The sequence below is a fragment of the Hyla sarda genome, chromosome 4 (assembly GCF_029499605.1).
Source record: "Hyla sarda isolate aHylSar1 chromosome 4, aHylSar1.hap1, whole genome shotgun sequence".
NCBI classification, from domain to species: Eukaryota; Metazoa; Chordata; class Amphibia; order Anura; family Hylidae; genus Hyla; species Hyla sarda.
In genome coordinates, this window is record NC_079192.1 from 349262981 (window position 1) to 349281306 (window position 18326).

General features: G+C 43.8%; 1 protein-coding gene across 10 annotated transcripts in view; it reads right to left on the reverse strand.

Moving 5' to 3' along the window:
* The window catches only part of FSTL4 (follistatin like 4), a 1659076-nt gene that overhangs the window by 455106 nt on the left and 1185644 nt on the right, over positions 1-18326 (reverse strand). Inside the window, exon 1 of one of the 10 annotated variants that reach the window (XM_056516592.1) lies at positions 10139-10230. The exons of the other annotated variants lie outside the window; for them this stretch is intronic. The gene's annotated coding sequence lies outside the window, so the exon portion shown is untranslated. Of the gene's footprint in view, positions 1-10138; positions 10231-18326 lie in introns of those variants that run through there. 10 annotated transcript variants of the gene reach the window in all.

Genomic DNA, 18326 nt, shown 5'->3' on the forward strand with positions numbered 1-18326 from the left:
AGAGGGACTGCATCATCAGCAACTTGGGCATGAGCACATTCAGCTTCTGCGCCAGTGGATGAGTGGGCGCATTCTGTTGTCTTTTGGACATGGCTCCGCTGTTGGATTGTTGGCGGAATGACTGACTCGAAGTAGAAGGAGCAGGAGCATCTGGACCGACAGAAGATGGGTATGACAGACAGCTCCCTTCAGCTGAGGTGGTGGAACTTTGGCTGGCTGAAAGAGGGAGCGGTGTACCACTGGGTGATGCAGTAAGATGGACCATTGCATCCGAGCCACAGTTCTGATAGGCCGCTTTTTGGTGTCGCTGCATATGTTGACCCAGGGCCATGGTGCCAACATTAGGAAGCTGGCCATGGTTCACCTTCTGCCGACACATCTTGCATGTGGCCAGGTGAACATCTTCCAGATGCTTGATGAAAAACTGCCACACCACAGAGTAGCTGATTTTCCCCCTAATAGTCCGCACTGATTGACTGCTACTGCCGCCGACTCCAGGAACCCCTGTTCCACTACCACCCGGAAAGGTAGGCTGCTGCAAAGCAGGTGGTCTACCCCAGCACGTTTGGCTCCAGACTTCCCACTTCTGCCACCATGCTGACTGCCACCCTGCTGGCTCAGTTGCTGCCTCAACGGGCAACCTGCAACCCTCTTCTCCTGATCATGATAAAGCCCCTTCTGCACCCAGCTCCCAAGTGCGATTGGCTTCATCATCATTGAGTTGTGTCTACACGTTACTGATGTCCTCCTCAGGCTCTTCAACAGTGTCTGCTTCAGGAGCCTGAACGCTCGCAACACCACCTCTGTTACGCCGAGCGCTCCGGGTCCCCGCTCCTCCCCGAAGCGCTCACAGCGTTCTCCTGTTCGCAGCGCCGCGGTCAGACCCGCTGACCGGGTGCGCTGCGATAATGTCCCTAGCCGGGATTTTTTCTTCTAACCTAGAAGAACACCGCCGGCATGTCCGCATGGTTCTTCAGAGACTCCGGGACAATCAGTTATATGCCAAGATGGAGAAATGTCTCTTTGAATGCCAATCTCTTCCCTTCCTAGGATATTTAGTCTCTGGCCAGGGACTCCAAATGGACCCGGACAAACTATCAGCCGTGTTGGATTGGCCACGCCCCTCCGGACTCCGAGATATCCAACGTTTCTTGGGGTTTGCCAATTACTACAGGCAATTTATTCCACATTTTTCCACCATTGTGGCCCCAATTGTGGCCCTAACCAAGAAAAACGCCAACCCTAAGTCCTGGCCTCCTCAAGCGGAAGAGGCGTTCAACCGTCTCAAAACTGCCTTTTCTTCTGCTCCCATACTCTCCAGACCTGATCCATCTAAACCCTTCTCACTGGAGGTAGACGCCTCCTCGGTGGGAGCTAGAGCTGTACTCCTACAGAAAAATTCTTCCGGACATGGTGTTACTTGTGGTTTCTTTTCTAGGACCTTCTCTCCGGCGGAGAAAAACTACTCCATTGGTGATCGAGAACTACTGGCCATAAAACTGGCCCTCGAGGAATGGAGGCACCTGCTGGAGGGGTCCAAATACCCAGTTATTATATACACTGATCACAAGAATCTCTCTTATCTTCAGTCTGCCCAATGGCTGAACCCTCGCCAGGCTAGGTGGTCGTTGTTCTTTGCCCATTTTAACTTTGAGATTCATTTTCGCCCCGCTGACAAGAACATTAGGGCTGACGCCCTCTATATGGAAGCCTCCCTGCAACACATTATTCCTCCTGACTGTCTGATCTCTGCTTCCCCAGCTTCCATCAGACAAACTCCTCCTGGAAAGACCTTCGTCCCTCCACGCCAGCGCCTCAGGATTCTCAGGTGGGGACACTCCTCACACCTCGCCGGCCATGCTGGCGTCAAAATATCCGTCCAGCTCATCTCTCGTTTTTATTGGTGGTCTACCCTGGAAGCAGATGTTGCTGATTTTGTTCGGGCTTGTACAGTCTGTGCCCGGGACAAGACTCCTCGCCAGAAGCCTGCCGGTCTCCTTCATCCTCTGCCTGTTCCTGAGCTACCATGGTCTCAGATTGCTATGGACTTTATTACAGACTTACCTTTATCCCATGGCAACACAGTTATTTGGGTGGTCGTTGATCGTTTCTCCAAGATGGCACATTTTATTCCTCTTCCAGGTCTTCCTTCTGCGCCACAGTTGGCGAAACAATTTTTTGTGCACATTTTTCGCCTTCACGGGCTTCCTACGCATATCGTCTCGGATAGAGGCGTTCAATTTGTGTTGAAATTCTGGAGGGCCCTCTGTAATCAGCTTAAAATCAAATTAAACTTCTCGTCTTCCTATCATCCCCAATCCAATGGGCAAGTGGAGAGAGTTAATCAGGTTCTTGGAGACTATTTGCGACATTTTGTTTCCTCCCGCCAGGATGATTGGGCCAATCTCCTACCATGGGCCGAATTCTCGTACAATTTCAAAGTCTCTGAGTCCTCCGCTAAATCCCCATTCTTTGTGGTGTACGGCCGTCACCCTCTTCCCCCCCTCCCCACTCCCATGCCTTCTGGTTTGCCCGCTGTTGATGAGGTGACTCGGGACTTCTTCACCATCTGGAAAGAGACTCAAAAATCTCTCATACAGGCCTCATCCCGGATGAAGAAACATGCCGACAAAAAAAGAAGAACTCCTCCTGTCTTTTCTCCTGGAGACAAGTGTGGCTCTCCGCTAAGTATATCCGCTTCCGTGTCCCCAGTTATAAACTGGGACCACGTTATCTTGGACCTTTTAAAATCAAATGCCAAATCAACCCTGTCTCCTACAAAGTCCTTCTTCCTCCTTCTCTCCGTATTTCCAATGCTTTTCATGTCTCTCTCCTTAAACCACTTATCCTTAACCGCTTCTCTCCTAAGGTTGTTGCTCCTACTCCTGTCTCCGGGTCCTCAGACATCTTCTCGGTTAAAGAAATTCTTGCATCCAAGACGGTCAGAGGTAAAAAAAAATTTCTTGTAGATTGGGAGAATTGCGGCCCGGAGGAGAGGTCATGGGAACCCGAAGATAACATCCTTGACAAGGACCTTATCTACAAATTTTCAGGTTCTAAAAAGAGGGGGAGACCCAAGGGGGGGGTACTGTTATGCCGAGCGCTCCGGGTCCCCGCTCCTCCCCGGAGCGCTCACAGCGTTCTGCTGTTCGCAGCGCCCTGGTCAGACCCGCTGAGCGGGTGCGCTGCGATAATGTCCCTAGCCGGGATGCGATTTGCGATGCGGGACGCGCCCGCTCGCGGTGCGCATCCCGACCCGCTTACCAGAATCGCTCCTCGTCTGTGCTGTCCCGGCGCGCGCGGCCCCACTCCCTAGGGCGCGCGCGCGCCGGTTCTTTGCGATTTACAGGGCCTGTGTGCCACTGATTGGTGCATGGTTTTTAATTAGTGTGTTCACCTGTGCACTTCCCTATATTACCTCACTTCCCCTGCACTTCCTTGCCGGATCTTGTTGCCATTGTGCCAGTGAAAGCGTTCCTTGTGTATCCCTTGCCAGTGTTCCAGACCTCTTGCCGTTGCCCCTGACTACGATTCTTGCTGCCTGCCCTGACCTTCTGCCACGTCCGACCTTGCTCTTGTCTAATCCCTTGTACCGCGCCTATCTCAGCAGTCAGAGAGGTTGAGCCGTTGCCGGTGGATACGACCTGGTTGCTACCGCCGCTGCAAGACCATCCCGCTTTGTGGCGGGCTCTGGTGAAAACCAGTAGCAATTTAGAACCAGTCCACCGACACGGTCCACGCCAATCCCTCTCTGACACAGAGGATCCACCTCCAGCCTGCCGAATCCTGACAACCTCCCACGCCACTCTCCTCATCACTAGTTGCCCGCCTAGCGGAGGAAATGGCAGATGTCTCCTCTACTTCTTGGCTAGACAGTAGCTGCTGACTGTCCTCTAGTAGATCGTCCTCAGTAAATAGTGGAGCTGAACCCACAGCATTCGATACTTCTGTGGGAGAGGGAACAGCATAGGACAGAGGCAATTGGAGGATAGGGACTGCTCCAAGGCCATGCCAACTGAGGGTTGTGTCTGAGGAACCCACCAACTGTTGACTGGGGGTGTCAGATGTCACTTGTGATGAAGTGGATGATCAACTTAACCAATCAATGAGGGCAGATGGGTTGCTGGTCGAGACACGACTGCTAGCTGATACAGGGAGCTCAGGCCTCTCGTTGCGACTCCTGCTGTCACTCGCCCCTAGTCTGCTGCAAACTCTGCCTGCTGAATTTAGGCCTCTGCCACTCCTCAGGCCTCTCTGCCTGACATACTTATACACTGAGTGTGTATATGTTACACTTATGAGAGGAGGACAATACGCTCCACTACGCTGAAAACTATATTTGGCTACAAAAGCAGTTGTGTAATTTTGGCTGGCCTTTCAGAGTAACTAGGCCCTTATGACAGGAAAAAAAATGGTACACCACATAGGTGTACTTATAGTATACACTTATGAGAGGACAATATGCTCCACTATGCTTAAAAACTGTATTAGACTTCAGAAGCAAGTGTGTAATTTTAGCTTGCCTTTTCCAGTAATTAGTTTACCAGAAAACATATAAAGGAAACAATGTGGGTGTACGTACAGTTTACACTTATGAGAGGAGGACTATGCGTTCCACTACGCTTAAAACTGTATTTGACTACAGAAACAAGTGTGTAGCTTTGGCTGGCCTTTCACAGTAACTAGGCCCAAATTAGTTTAACAGGAAAAATATAAAGGCACCACTTGGGATTACGTTGTTTACACTTATGAGAGGAGGACTATACGCTCTACTACAAACTGTATAAGGCTACAAAAACATGTGTGTAGCTTTGGCTGGCCTTTTACAGTAACTAGGCTCAAATTATTTCAACAGGAAAAATATAAAAGACACTACGTAGGTGTACGTACAGTTTACACTTATGAGAGGAGGACTATGCGCTCCACTACGCTTAAAACTGTATTGGACTACAGAAACAAGTGTGTAGCTTTGGCTTGCCTTTCACAGTAAGTAGGCCCAAATTAGCTTTAGAGTTGTTGTACACACTAGTGCTGCAGCATAGAGTCGCTGTGTAGTACAGCCCAGTACAGTATTATTATGCACTAATAGCAGGTGACAATGGCTTTTAGTGCTCTGCCTAACTGGCCCCTATAAGCTTTAGAGTTGTTGTACACCCCACTGCAGCAGTACAGAGTTGCTGTGTAGTACACCCAAAAGTGTACTTTCTCTCTCCCTTCCCTGTCAGTGCTTTTCTGCAGTAATTTGGGCTTGTAGTGAAGCTGTTTTTCTGTGCAACACACACACTGCTCTATCTCTCTCTGCAATAAAACAATCTCTCTGACATAAAACGCAAGAATAGCTGTCCGCAAGATGGCTGCTGATTATATAGGGCTGTGACATCACAGGGCTGGTTGGCTGCTGATAGGCTGCATGCTGCATGTGATTCAGGGACATCCTGCCTACCCGTCTTCCCGCCATCCCATAGTTCTTTGTCCTATGTCCTCACATGTAGATCCGTCATTTTAGATGCCCTGGAGCCTGGACCACACTAAATGGAGTTTAATGAAGCGATTTGTTTCATCGAATCACAGCGATATTCGGATTAGTTACAAATCAACTTTTCCTGGAATTCGTAACAAATTCGGATTCGTCAGATTCGATTCGCTCATCCCTAGTTTCAACACCAGCACAGACAGGGGTTCTTTACTGTAAGAGCAGTGAGAGTATGGAGCTCTCTTCAAGAGACATGGTTCATGGTAAACTCAATAACATAGTTTAAAAGGGGCATGGATACATTTCTTGACAATAGTGACATTACAGTTTATGGATACTAGATTTAAAGGGATAGAATGTTGTTCCAGGGATTTATTCTTATTGACTTATCTGGATCTGGATTCTTATCTGGATCAACACAATAGTGATATAAGTTGAACTTGATAGATTCTGGTTGTTTTCAGCCTTATGAACTATAGGGGAAATATATCAAGACCTGTGCAGAGGCAAAGTTGTCCAGATTACTTCTTTATTTTTGAAAAGGCCAATGAACAATGAAAGAATGAAAGAAGAGATCTGGTAAGTAGGCAAGTAAGCAACATCTCCTGTGCACAGGTTTTGATAAATCTTCTTATATGTAACTATGTAGCTATATATGTAACATATATGTAATATTGGATCATTAATCAATAAATAAAAGACCAAGTCTAATAATTTTAAGTTACATCTTATCTCCATGTATTTAGGTCTTGTGTGAAGCCATCAGTTCTCTGAAAGTTGCCGAGTCCACCATTTGAAAAAAGAGGGACTGCATCATCAGCAACTTGGGCAGGAGCACATTCAGCTCCCTTCGGCTGAGGTGGTGGAACTTTGGTTGGCTGAAAGAGGGAGCGGTGTACCACTGGGTGATGCAGTAAGCTGGACCATTGCATCCGAGCCACAGTTCTGATAGGCCGCTTTTTGGTGTCGCTGCATATGTTGACCCAGGGCCATGGTGCCAACATTAGGAAGCTGGCCATGGTTCACCTTCTGCCGACACATCTTGCATGTGGCCAGGTGAACATCTTCCAGATGCTTGATGAAAAACTGCCACACCACAGAGTAGCTGATTTTCCCCCTAATAGTCCGCACTGATTGACTGCTACTACCGCCGACTCCAGGAACCCCTGTTCCACTACCTCCCGGAAAGATAGGCTGCTGCAAAGCAGGTGGTCTACCCCAGCACGTTTGGCTCCAGACTTCCCACTTCTGCCACCATGCTGACTGCCACCCTGCTGGCTCAGTTGCAGTTACATCTTATCTCCATGTATTTAGGTCTTGTGTGAAAATCTGATGTAGTTTTAGGTCAAATATATGCAAAAATATGGAAAGTTCTATAGGGTTCACAAGCACCAATGTTTGTGTGTAAATATACACACATATACACATTATATATTTATTATATACATTCAAATTCATGCAACATTTTCACTCTCTCACAGAGCCTTTGTCATCCATATACAGTGGGGACCAAAAGTTTGGGCACCCAGGTAAAAATTTGCATTAATGTGCATAAAGAAGCCAAGGAAAGATGGAAAAATCTCCAAAATGCATCAAATTACAGATTAGAAATTCTTATAATATGTCAACAAAAGTTAGATTTTATTTCCATCATTTACACTTTCAAAATAACAGAAAACAAAAAAATGGTGTTTGGGCACCCTGCAGAGTTAATATCTTGTACTGCCCCCTTTGGCAAGTATCACAGCTTGTAAACGCTTTTTGTAGCCGGCCAAGAGTCTTTCAATTCTTGTTTGAGGTATCTTTGCCCATTCTTCCTTACAAAAATCTTCCAGTTCTTTGAGGTTTCTGGGCTGTCTGTCACGCACTGGTCTTTTAAGGTCTCTCCATAGATTTTCAATTATGTTGAGGTCAGGAGATTGTGAAGGCCACGGCAAAACCTTCAGTTTATGCCTCTTGATGTAATCCTCCGTGGATTTCGAGGTGTGTTTAGGATCATTATCCATTTGTAGAAGCCATCCTCTCTTTAACTTCAGCTTTTTCCCAGATGGCAAAGTTAGCATCCAAAATTTGCTGAAATTTTATTGAATCCATTTTTCCTTCTACTCGTGAGATGTTCCCTGTGCCACTGGCTGCAATACAACCCCAAAGCATGATTGATCCACCCCCATGCTTAACAGTTGGACAGAGGTTCTTTTCATTAAATTATGTTCCCCTTCTTCCCATTCTGGCCAAACAGTTCAATTTTAACCTCATCGGTCCACAGAACTTGTTTCCAAAATGCATCAGGCTTGTCTATATGTTCATTTGCAAAGTTCAAATGCTAATTTTTGTGGTGAGGACGTTGAAGAGGTTTTCTTCTGATGACTCTTTCATAAAGACCATATTTGTACAAGTACCTCTTTATAGTGGAATAGTGTACCACAACTCCAGTGTCTGCCAGATCTTTTTGGAGGGATTGTGCAGTCAAACATGGGTTTTGAATTGTTTTTCTCACAATCCTGCGAGCTGTTCTGTCTGATATTTTTCTTGGTCTTCCAGATCTTGCTATAACTTCCACTGTTCCTGATGACTGCCATTTCTTAATTACATTCCGAACAGAGGATAGTGACATCTGAAAACATTTTGCTATCTTCTTTTAGCCTTTTCCAGCTTTGTGAGCGTCAACTATTTTCAGTTTCAGATTTCTAGACAACTTCTTAGAAGAACCCATGGTGCTGATTGTTGGGGCAAGGTCAGATGAGTCTGGGCATTTAAAACCTTAGATTGACATCACCTGGTCATCCAGATGATGATTGACAACCATCCATGACACTGGCAGGTCTCAGCTTTGTAAAGGGGGCAGTGCATGCTATAAATTCTGCAGGGTGCCCAAACTTTTGCAGATGCCATTTTTTTGTTTTCTGTTATTTTGACAGTGTAAATGATGGCAATAAAATCTAACTTTTGTTGACATATTATAAGAATGTGTATTCTGTAATTTGATGCCTTTTGGAGATTTTTCCATCTTTCCTTGGCTTCTTTATGCACATTAATACAAATTTTTACCTGGGGTGCCCAAACTTTTGATCCCCACTGTATACAGTAATACTGTACGTATCGCAGAGAAACCAATTCACTAACATAGAGAGTCGATGAATTACAAGGATTCATTTTCCTTATCTTCTCATATACTAAATAGTTCATAATATTTATCTGTGAACTGTATGGGAAAATGAAACCCAAAATGCATAGATTCCTCAATTGCTTTGTACTATAGTATTCAGAAACTTGCACTTGGGATTTCATTTAATAGCTTGAGCCCAATTCCTACCTATTTCCTTCGCTTCACATCAGATTTTCCCATTCCCTAGCAAACAGACAGTGCAAGATAATAGTGACCTTAAGAAAATAATAAGAAAGTGCTGACTAATGGAAACTTGCTGATCCATTTTGGCCAAGCAAATGAGAAACGATGTACCTAACAATATACTGTAATTTTGCAATTTCTTTATCTGCACCGATAGCCATGTCTGGTGAGCTCAAATAGATGAAATTGCACAAGTGATTTGTTTCATTGAGCTGTGTTTTGATTGTACAGTAGTTTTCTATTTACAGCCTAAATTGTGGAGCAGATCTCATCAGTAGTTTAACAAGAGAATCATGTGCTGTCATTCAGATGAGAAGAACCTGTGGAGACCTTTTATTAGAGAAATGCTATGTTTGTTTTGCAACCCTAATTCTATAGCTGTTAGTATACAATCTCCTCTATGACATTTGCGATCCTCTTTTTTATACCTATTAGAGGAAGGAAAATTGGTTGGATTCCTATGAGAGGTATCCAGTGCTCAGTTTTTTTCTGGTTGACTGGCAATATATATCATACACTACTGGGTAGCAAATGTAATATTTGGAAACTTTAATAAATGTTAAAGCCCTCCGGCACTGGAGTTTCAGTGATATTGATGTGTCCTTTGAAATTTTCCAACTACACTAACCATTTAGCTGGATGAAAAGTCAATAATTACTTTGTTTCTAATAAGACCAAGAGATATGTACAAAGGGCTGGCACTCAGATTTGTTGTAGTTTTCATATACACATTAGTAGCGAGAAATATTTTCAAGAAGCTCAATACTAAAATTACCCAGGTTCAATTGTGAAGATGCGACTGAAATACAATGAAAATCCATTCATCTGGTAGCTTACAATTTGATGTATGTAAAATACTAAATAATGGGAATAATGATACAATGTGTCTGGCTTCAGGCACTGAGAATTAAATTAAAAAAACTTCTCACTGAATGTTTCACTGTATTACTAAACAGGGAAAACTAGGGAGACAGAAAAAAAACAGCAGGAACAGAAAGCAATGTCCAGCGTGGTAGTTCAAGCAATACTCAACGATTTATTCCGCAATTAGCCAACATGGAGAACAGGTGAAGCGTTTCTCCCACAGTGCGCAGCCTTAGTCCTAGAAAAAAAACGGCATACAGTTCCAAAGACTGCATTAGCAATGGTCCTGACCCATTGTGTCTCAATTTTTGAAATTTTATATATATATATATATATATATATATATATATATATATTTGCTCTGTTGATTCTTTCTAGAGAAACAGATCGCAAAATTATTCATATTTTGTCCCTTTAAGGCCAGACCAATTGTATTGTTATATACACATCACCTGTACAGAGCAATATTCCTTGGGATATGCTGTTACAGACTGGAACTGATTAAAAACCGTCCACTGTTCACTTGGTCTCCTTTCTCCTCTCAACCGCCCCCCACGTGAGACAGAGATTATGTGGCACTTTGTACTGGCTTTCAGCATCCTTGCCTATTAAGCCCCTCCCCTTTCTGTCAGCAAACTAACAAGCCACACACCCTTCATAGCACCATTCAACCAAGTCACCCCCTCTCTGAAAATAGCTTATCAAGCCACTCCCCTTTTGACACCTTAACGACAAGCGGGGCCCCTTTCTAACAGTTTTTGTAGTAAGAACTGCTGGGATATGTAGTTTTAAAAGGGTATGCAGGAGGAAGAAGCGAGAGTAAATGGGCAGAGGGCAAAGTAGGAAGGTGCATCAGGGAGCAGTGATTGGTGTCAGAAACAAGCCAGGAGGGACTATGAAAGTACATTTCACACCATGTGGAGTAATTTTTTTTAGGCACTACCATAACATTGGTAAACATTTTCTTGGATTTTAAAGCGGCTTAAAACAAGCAAAAACATTTTCTATATAATAATTGTCACCCACAGGGCAACCACTCAGAATCTGTAGTGTAATGCCCTAACCTTTAAGTGTGTCAGCTTTTGTTTTCAGTTTTACACAAATTGTGAAAAAGCTGTGCATAGAGGGCTTTATGACATTTTTGTGCACCCCAAAATGAGAATAAAAAAGGGATCATTTTTGGACCACTTGGAAAATGCCAAAGCTTTTTCTAATACTTCTGTGTGTATATAAACATCTACAGCATCTATCTTCAAAAAAGGAATAATTTTTGGACAATTATTTTTAAAAGTATAAGATATTTGCTTAAGCAGTGTGTTTTTATTCAACCTGTTAGTTATCATCCATTTACCCATAGCCATGTGGAATTAACATTAAAAATTACAAATGCCTTAAAAATAGTTCAGAAGTACATAGATACACCATAGAAATGCCATAGGTACACACCTAGGTGACTATATAGTATAAAGCAGGGCTTTTAAGACTCTTAGTGTTATACACATGGTTTTAGGCTATTGGTGAAGTACAGGTTCTCACAAAACCAGAACTTTTGAAAAGTTTTCTCATCTCTTATAACACTGGTAACTTGTCCTGATTTTCATGTGGTGCCTCCCAAAGCACTCAGCTGGGAGCTGAATGTGGTAACCATGCTTATAAAATTGCCTTTATGTTTTTTTCAGCCAAGTGTCAAGAAAGCAAGGCTGAACTGCTTAACTGCTACAGCCTGGCACACCTCCTTAGTCACCCTCACTTCCCAGACCCTCCTTGAATGATGTACAGAGATTGGTAAACCAGCATTAGGAAAGATATAGTTTGCTTTTGACATGTCAAATGTTTTAATTGCTTGGAGTCTCAGTACTGAGACCTCCACCAAACGATCGGTGAGAAGTGCTCTCAGCGACTATATGGAGCCATCCTGTTAAACGGATATCACTGAAATCTGGGGGGAATCTGAGAACCTGACTGATCAAAACTTTTGACATGTTTCTGTAACATCTTAAAGCTGCTGAAGAAAAGTCCAATGGGGGACTTGAAACGCGCCCAGCTCCGCTACTAATGCCACATATATCCAGCCTCTATATTGGAATACAGCTATCGCGCTTATACGGCATCCGCTAAGCCCCAGGTACTTATGTGCATCGCAACGGCCACGAGGACGGCTAGTGTTGAGCGGCATAGGCCATATTCGAATTCGCGAATATTCGCGAATATATGGACGAATATTCGTCATATATTCGCGAATATTCGCATATTCGTTATACTCTCGTTTTTATTTTCGCGTATGTGAAAATTCGCATATGCGAAAATTAGCATATGCTAATTTTCGCATATGCGAATTTTCGCGCGCCAGTCTCACACAGTAGTATTACAGCCTTCTTTACACCACACAAGCTGGAAGCAGAGAGGGGTGATCACTGTGATGTGTACTGTGAAGGAAAAAAAAAAAAAATAATAAAAAAAAAACGAATATTCGTAATTACGAATATATAGCGCTATATTCGCGAAATTCGCGAATTCGCGAATATGCGATATTCGCGAATAATATTCGAATTGCGAATATTCGCGAGCAACACTAAGGACGGCACATACCCTCTGACTGCATTGGGGATTACCTGTACAGCCTCAAAAAAACTGGATCTTTCATTATTGCTGTAACTTCTGAGACGGATGAGTCTCTATCAGCATATGCCACACATAATAGGACCGTGAATTTGAACATTTTCTCCACGCATTCTACGCGATTTGGAAAAATTCACAGCGTCATTAAAGCCCAATATCACCGCTATCCATATGAGACGGCCGAGTCTCTAAGCGGCGATCTATCCTTCAGCTCTTCAGTACTTCAAGTATACTTAACATTGCTACTGTTTGCTCATAAACACTGCTAGAATACCAGACATTGCTACATTGTTACCATGCAATAATTGTTACATTGTTGCCAACGGATACCACTCATTCTACAAACAGCGCATTGAACACTACATATATATTTTTATACTATAATGTATTCTATGCTATCTATGTAATTTTATAATTTATTAAATTGTATTTTGTGTTCCCGCTGACCCACAAGGGCCCTGTGCGTCACGGAGCATATTACATATTTTAAACAATTAGTTAATAAATGTCTATCCAGTATTCAAGATCATGAGCCTCAATTTTCTTTTTAATCACTTTACTTTCCAACACCGTGAGTATAGGTGCCATCTGAGTTGCTCGGATCAAGGTGACTAGCAGATAGGAGCCTCTCCTATTTTCTATATATGTTTCTGTAACATGTCAAAAGTTTTTAGAAATGAAGGGACACGTTAACCCATTAACCCCGTTTTTGCACTTTCGTTTTTTCCTCCTCACATTTTAAAAATCATAACCCTTTCAATTTTGCACCTAAAAATTCATATGATGGCTTTTTTTTTTTTGCGCCACCAATTCTACTTTGTGATGAAAAATGGAAAAATAAATCATTGTCCGACGAAATTGAAGAAAAAACGCCATTTTGTAACTTTTGGGGGCTTCCGTTTCTATGCAGTAAATTTTTCGGTAAAAATTACACCTTCTCTTTATTCTGTAGGTCCATACGATTAAAATGATACCCTACTTATATAGGTTTGATTTTGTCGTACTTCTGTACAAAATCATAACTACATGCAGTAAAATGTATACGTTTAAAATTGTCATCTTCTGACCCCAATAACTTTTTTTATTTTTCTGCATATGGGGCGGTATGAAGGCTCATCGATCTGAAGTTTTTAGCGGTATCATTTTTGTATCGATTGGACTTTTTGATCGATTTTTATTCATTTTTTCATTATATGAAAAGCGACCAAAAATACGTTATTTTGGACTTTGGAACTTTTTTGCACATACGCCATTGACTGTGCGGTTTAATTAATGATATATTTTATAGTTTGGACATTTATGCACGCGGTGATACCACATATGTTTATATTTATTTTTATTTACATGGTGTTGTTTTTTTATGGGAAAAGGGGGGTGATTTGAACTTTTATTACGGAAAGGGTTAAATCACATTTATTAACTTTTTAATAAATGTGATTTAGGGACCTATAACACTGCACACACTGATTGCCAGCACTTTTCACTGCAAAGCCATAGCTTTGCAATGATCAGTGTTATCGGCGGTCGATTGCTCAAGCCTGAATCTCAATCAATCGCCGAAGAGGACCTTCGCTCGTGTCCCAGCTGATCTGGACACTGCATTTTCACTGCAGTAGTCCCGATCAGCCCCACTGAGCAGCCGGGCAACTTTCACTTTTGGTTTAGACGCGGCGTTCAACTTTGAACGGCGCGTCTAAAGGGTTAATAGCGCGCGGCGCAGCGATCGCTGCCTCACGCTCTTAGCCCCGGGTCCCGGCATCAGATACATGCCGGGACCGACCCGATATGACGCGGGGTCACCGCGTGACCCCGCGTTATATCGCGGGAGCCGGCCAAGGACGTAAATATACGTCCTTGGTCTTTAAGGGGTTAAAGGTTGAAAAAAGTGCTACACAATGCCCTTGAGTGTGGGCAAAAAATAAACTGGTTGGATAAAACTGATTGTTTAAACAGGTGTCTGTTACCAATAGATGGCTTCTTGCAGAGGAAGCTGTAGCTTTTATTTTTACTTACGTATTGCAGTGCATTGTGCTTTTGTGCTTTTAACATTCTTCTAAAATACCATGTAAAAGGACTACTAAGATGGTTGGCCTGAGGTCTTGATAACCCCTGTAATGCAAGCCATAATATTATACAGGGAGCACCTATAGATTCAATCAAAACACCAGTAGGGTAAAGTTATATATAAGATATCCCAAAATGGTGTTTTCGTTGCACGCTCGTAGTAGACTATGTTAACAAATTTCCTGTCCTATTTATTTCTATGAAATGCAAAAGTCCACTACATTAAGAACATGAAGTATATACAATGAAGTATATACATAGTATATCAATTCACTTGGATACAGTGGCAGCAAATCTGGATACCACTAGAATTACTTAACAGCACTAGCAAATTGTACATGCTTTAAAAACGCTCCTTAAGACAGCATGGGTTTGCCTTGATGTTTTCCCTACAGCAACAGATCAATGTTACTTCTGAGATTCAACTGCATAATGAAAGCTGAACCGTATGAAATTATCCAGTGTCAAGAACGGAGACTGCTACCATAGCATTGGTAAAAATGTTCTTTGATTTTAAGGTGGCTTAACACAAGTAACAATATTTTCTACGTGATAACTGGCACCCACAGGGCAACCACTGAAAATCTGCAGTGTAATACCTTTATCTTTCATACAGTACCACCAAGCCTTAACTTAGTAAATATAATATGAAAGCTTTTACAACTATTAAATATCTACTGTACATCAGGGGTTATTAGCTCTCTTAAAATAGTTTGGACAACCCTTAAAGCAGAGCTGCTATGATGTGGGTAGTCAGCCATCCATTAAAGTAAATGGGAGCCATATAATACATTACCATTCTGAGTCTGCTAGAGTGGCACATAAATAGGTTGTTGAGAAGGGATCTATCTGTATGGTGGTCTATTAGAGTTTATAGACTGCTGATTTATCAATTATAAACATTATTAGTTATATTATCTGCAGATAATGAAATGCAGATAATAAAATGATAATAACTAACTGCAGCTATGATATGGGTCTAGAGATCTGACATGGTTGAACTAAAAGAGCTTAATACAATATGTGCTATGGGGATTGCCAGGAGCTGCAAACAATTGGCCTGTCATTGAAAATCATGAAAAAATCATGTTCACTTTAGTTGCTAAAAGATACAAGTTTAGCATGTTAGCAAAAACTAGGGAACTGATGGAAAAGAACATAACTGGATCAAGATCAGACTAAACAGGCTACAAGTTTGTATTCTGTTACTATGGAGACACACAGGATTGCATAAGACACAACATGGTAAGAGTTTTTTAAGAGTATGGGCAGCTTCATTTTCTCCATTAACCCCTTCACGACGAGCGACGTACATGTACGGCGCCGCGAAGTGTCACTTGGCGCGCGGCGACATACATGTACGTCGCGGGGTTCCGGGAGCGCCGCGTCACCGGTAGCGGTGATCGGGCCGGGATGACTGCTGTTATCTAACAGCAGGCATCCCGGCACATCGCCGAGGGGGGTCCTGAGACCCCCCCATGACCGCGATGCGCGCAAATCGCAGGTCAATTCAGACCTGCGATCTGCGCGATTCCGGGTCATACGGGTCACTGGTGACCCGGTGACCCGGAAAATAAGAGGGATCGTAGGTGTCCGAGACACCCTAGATCCCCCTAAAGGGATAGGAGTTTGGTGGCAGGGTTGCCACCCCTCCTATCCCTGCTATTGGTCGGCCGAGCGACCGACCGATAGCAGACCGGGGGAGGGGGGGTTAAAGTTCGGTTCCCCCGCTTTGCCCACCTATCGGTGTCCGGGCAAAACGGGGGAACCGTCCAGGGACGGGCGGCGCCGAAGGTCCCTACCTGGATCCCGGATCGCGATCCTCCATGCGGGGATCCCCCACGTGCGGCGGCTTCCGGGTCCTGCTAGGTGAGTTGTTGCCTAGCAACATCCGGAGGGCCACAGTTTACAGTGGTCTCTAAACCGTGGCACTCCAGATGTTGCAAAACTACAACTCCCAGCATGCCCAGACAGCTGTTTGCTGTGTGGGCATTCTGGGACTTGTAGTTTTGCAATATTTAGAGGGGTTCAGGTTGTAGATCACTAAGTGGTCTCAAACTGTAGCCCTCCAGATGTTGCAAAACTACAACTCTCAGCATGCCCAGACAGCAGTTTGCTGGCTGGGCATGCTGAGAGTTGTAGTTTTGCAACATCTGGAGGGCCACAGTTTTGAGACCACTGGACAGTGATTTACAACTTGAACCCCTCTAAATCTTGCAAAACTACAACTCCCAGCATTCAGGAACAGCATAAGGCTGTCTTGGCATGCTGGGAGTTGTACTTGCGTGCCTCCAGCCATTGCATAACTACATCTCCCAGCATGCCCTTCCGCAATCAGTACATGCTGGGAGTTGCAGTTTTGCAACAGCTGGAGGCACACTGGTTGGAAAATACTGAGTTAGGTCATAGAACCTAACTCAAGGTTTTCCAGCCAGTGTGCCTCCAGCTGTTGCAATACTACAACTCCCAGCATGCATGGTCTGTCAGTGCATGCTGGGAGTTGTAGTTTTGACCCCCCTCCCGTGTGAATGTACAGGCTACATTCACACTGGCGGCAGATTACAGTGAGTTCCCCGCTGCAAATTTGAGATGCGGCAAATTTTCCGCTGCAGCTCAAACTCCTAGCGGGAGACTCAGTGTAATCTGCCGCCAGTGTGAATGTAACCTAAAAACACTACACTACACTAACATAAAATAAAGAGTAAAACACTACATATACACACGTACACTGCCCCCCCACCCCCCTTCTCCAATAAAAATGAAAAACGTATTGTACGGCAGTGTTTCTAAGATGGAGCCTCCAGCTGTTGCAAAACAAAAATTCCCAGCATTTCTGGACAGCAAATGACTGTCCAAGCATGCTGGGAGTTTAGCAACAGCTGGAGGCGCCCTGTTTGGGAATCACTGGCGTAGAATACCCCTATGTCCACCCCTATGCAAGTCCCTAATTCAGGCCTCAAATGCACATGGCGCTCTCACTTTGGAGCCCTGTCGTATTTCAAGGCAACAGAATAGGGTAACATATGGGGTATCGCCGTACTCGGGAGAAATTGCCTAACAAATTTTGGGGGGCTTTTTCTCCTTTTACCCCTTATGAAAAGGAACAGTTGGGGTCTACACCAGCATGTTAGTGTAAAAAAATAAAAAAATTTACACTAACATGCTGGTGTTGCCCTATACTTTTCATTTTCACAAGAGGTAAAAGGGAAAAACGCCCCCCAAAATTTGTAACACAATTTCTCCCGAGTATGGAGATACCCCATATGTGGGCGCAAAGTGCTCTGGGGGCGCACAACAAGGCCCAGGAGGGAGAGTGCGCCATGTACATTTGAGGTGATTTGCACAGAGGTGGCTGATTGTTACAGCGGTTCTGACAAACGCAAAAAAAAAAAAAACACATGTGACCCCATTTTGAAAACTACACCCCTCACGGAATGTAATAAGGGGTGCAGTGAGAATTTACACCCCACAGGTGTCTGACGGATCTTTGGAACAGTGGTCCGTGAAAATGAAAAATTTTGCACAGCCCACTGTTCCAAAGATCTGTCAGACACCAGTGGGGGGTACATGCTCACTGTACCCCTCATTACATTCTGTGAGGGGTCTAGTTTCCAAAATGGTATGCCATGTGGGGGTTATTTTGCTGTTCTGGCACCATAGGGGCTTCCTAAATGCGACATGCCCCCCGAGCAAAATTTGCTCTCAAAAGCCAAATATGACGCCTTCCCTTCTGAGCATTGTAGTTCGCCCGTAGTGCACTTCAGGTCCACTTATGGGGTACCTCCATACTCAGAAGAGATGGGGTTACAAATTTTGGGGGGTCTTTTCTGCTATTAACCCTTGCAAAAATGTGAAATTTGGGGGGAAACCCACATTTTAGTGAAATTATTATTTTTTTTTTTACATATGCAAAAGTCGTGAAACACCTGTGGGGTATTAAGGCTCACTTTATCCCTT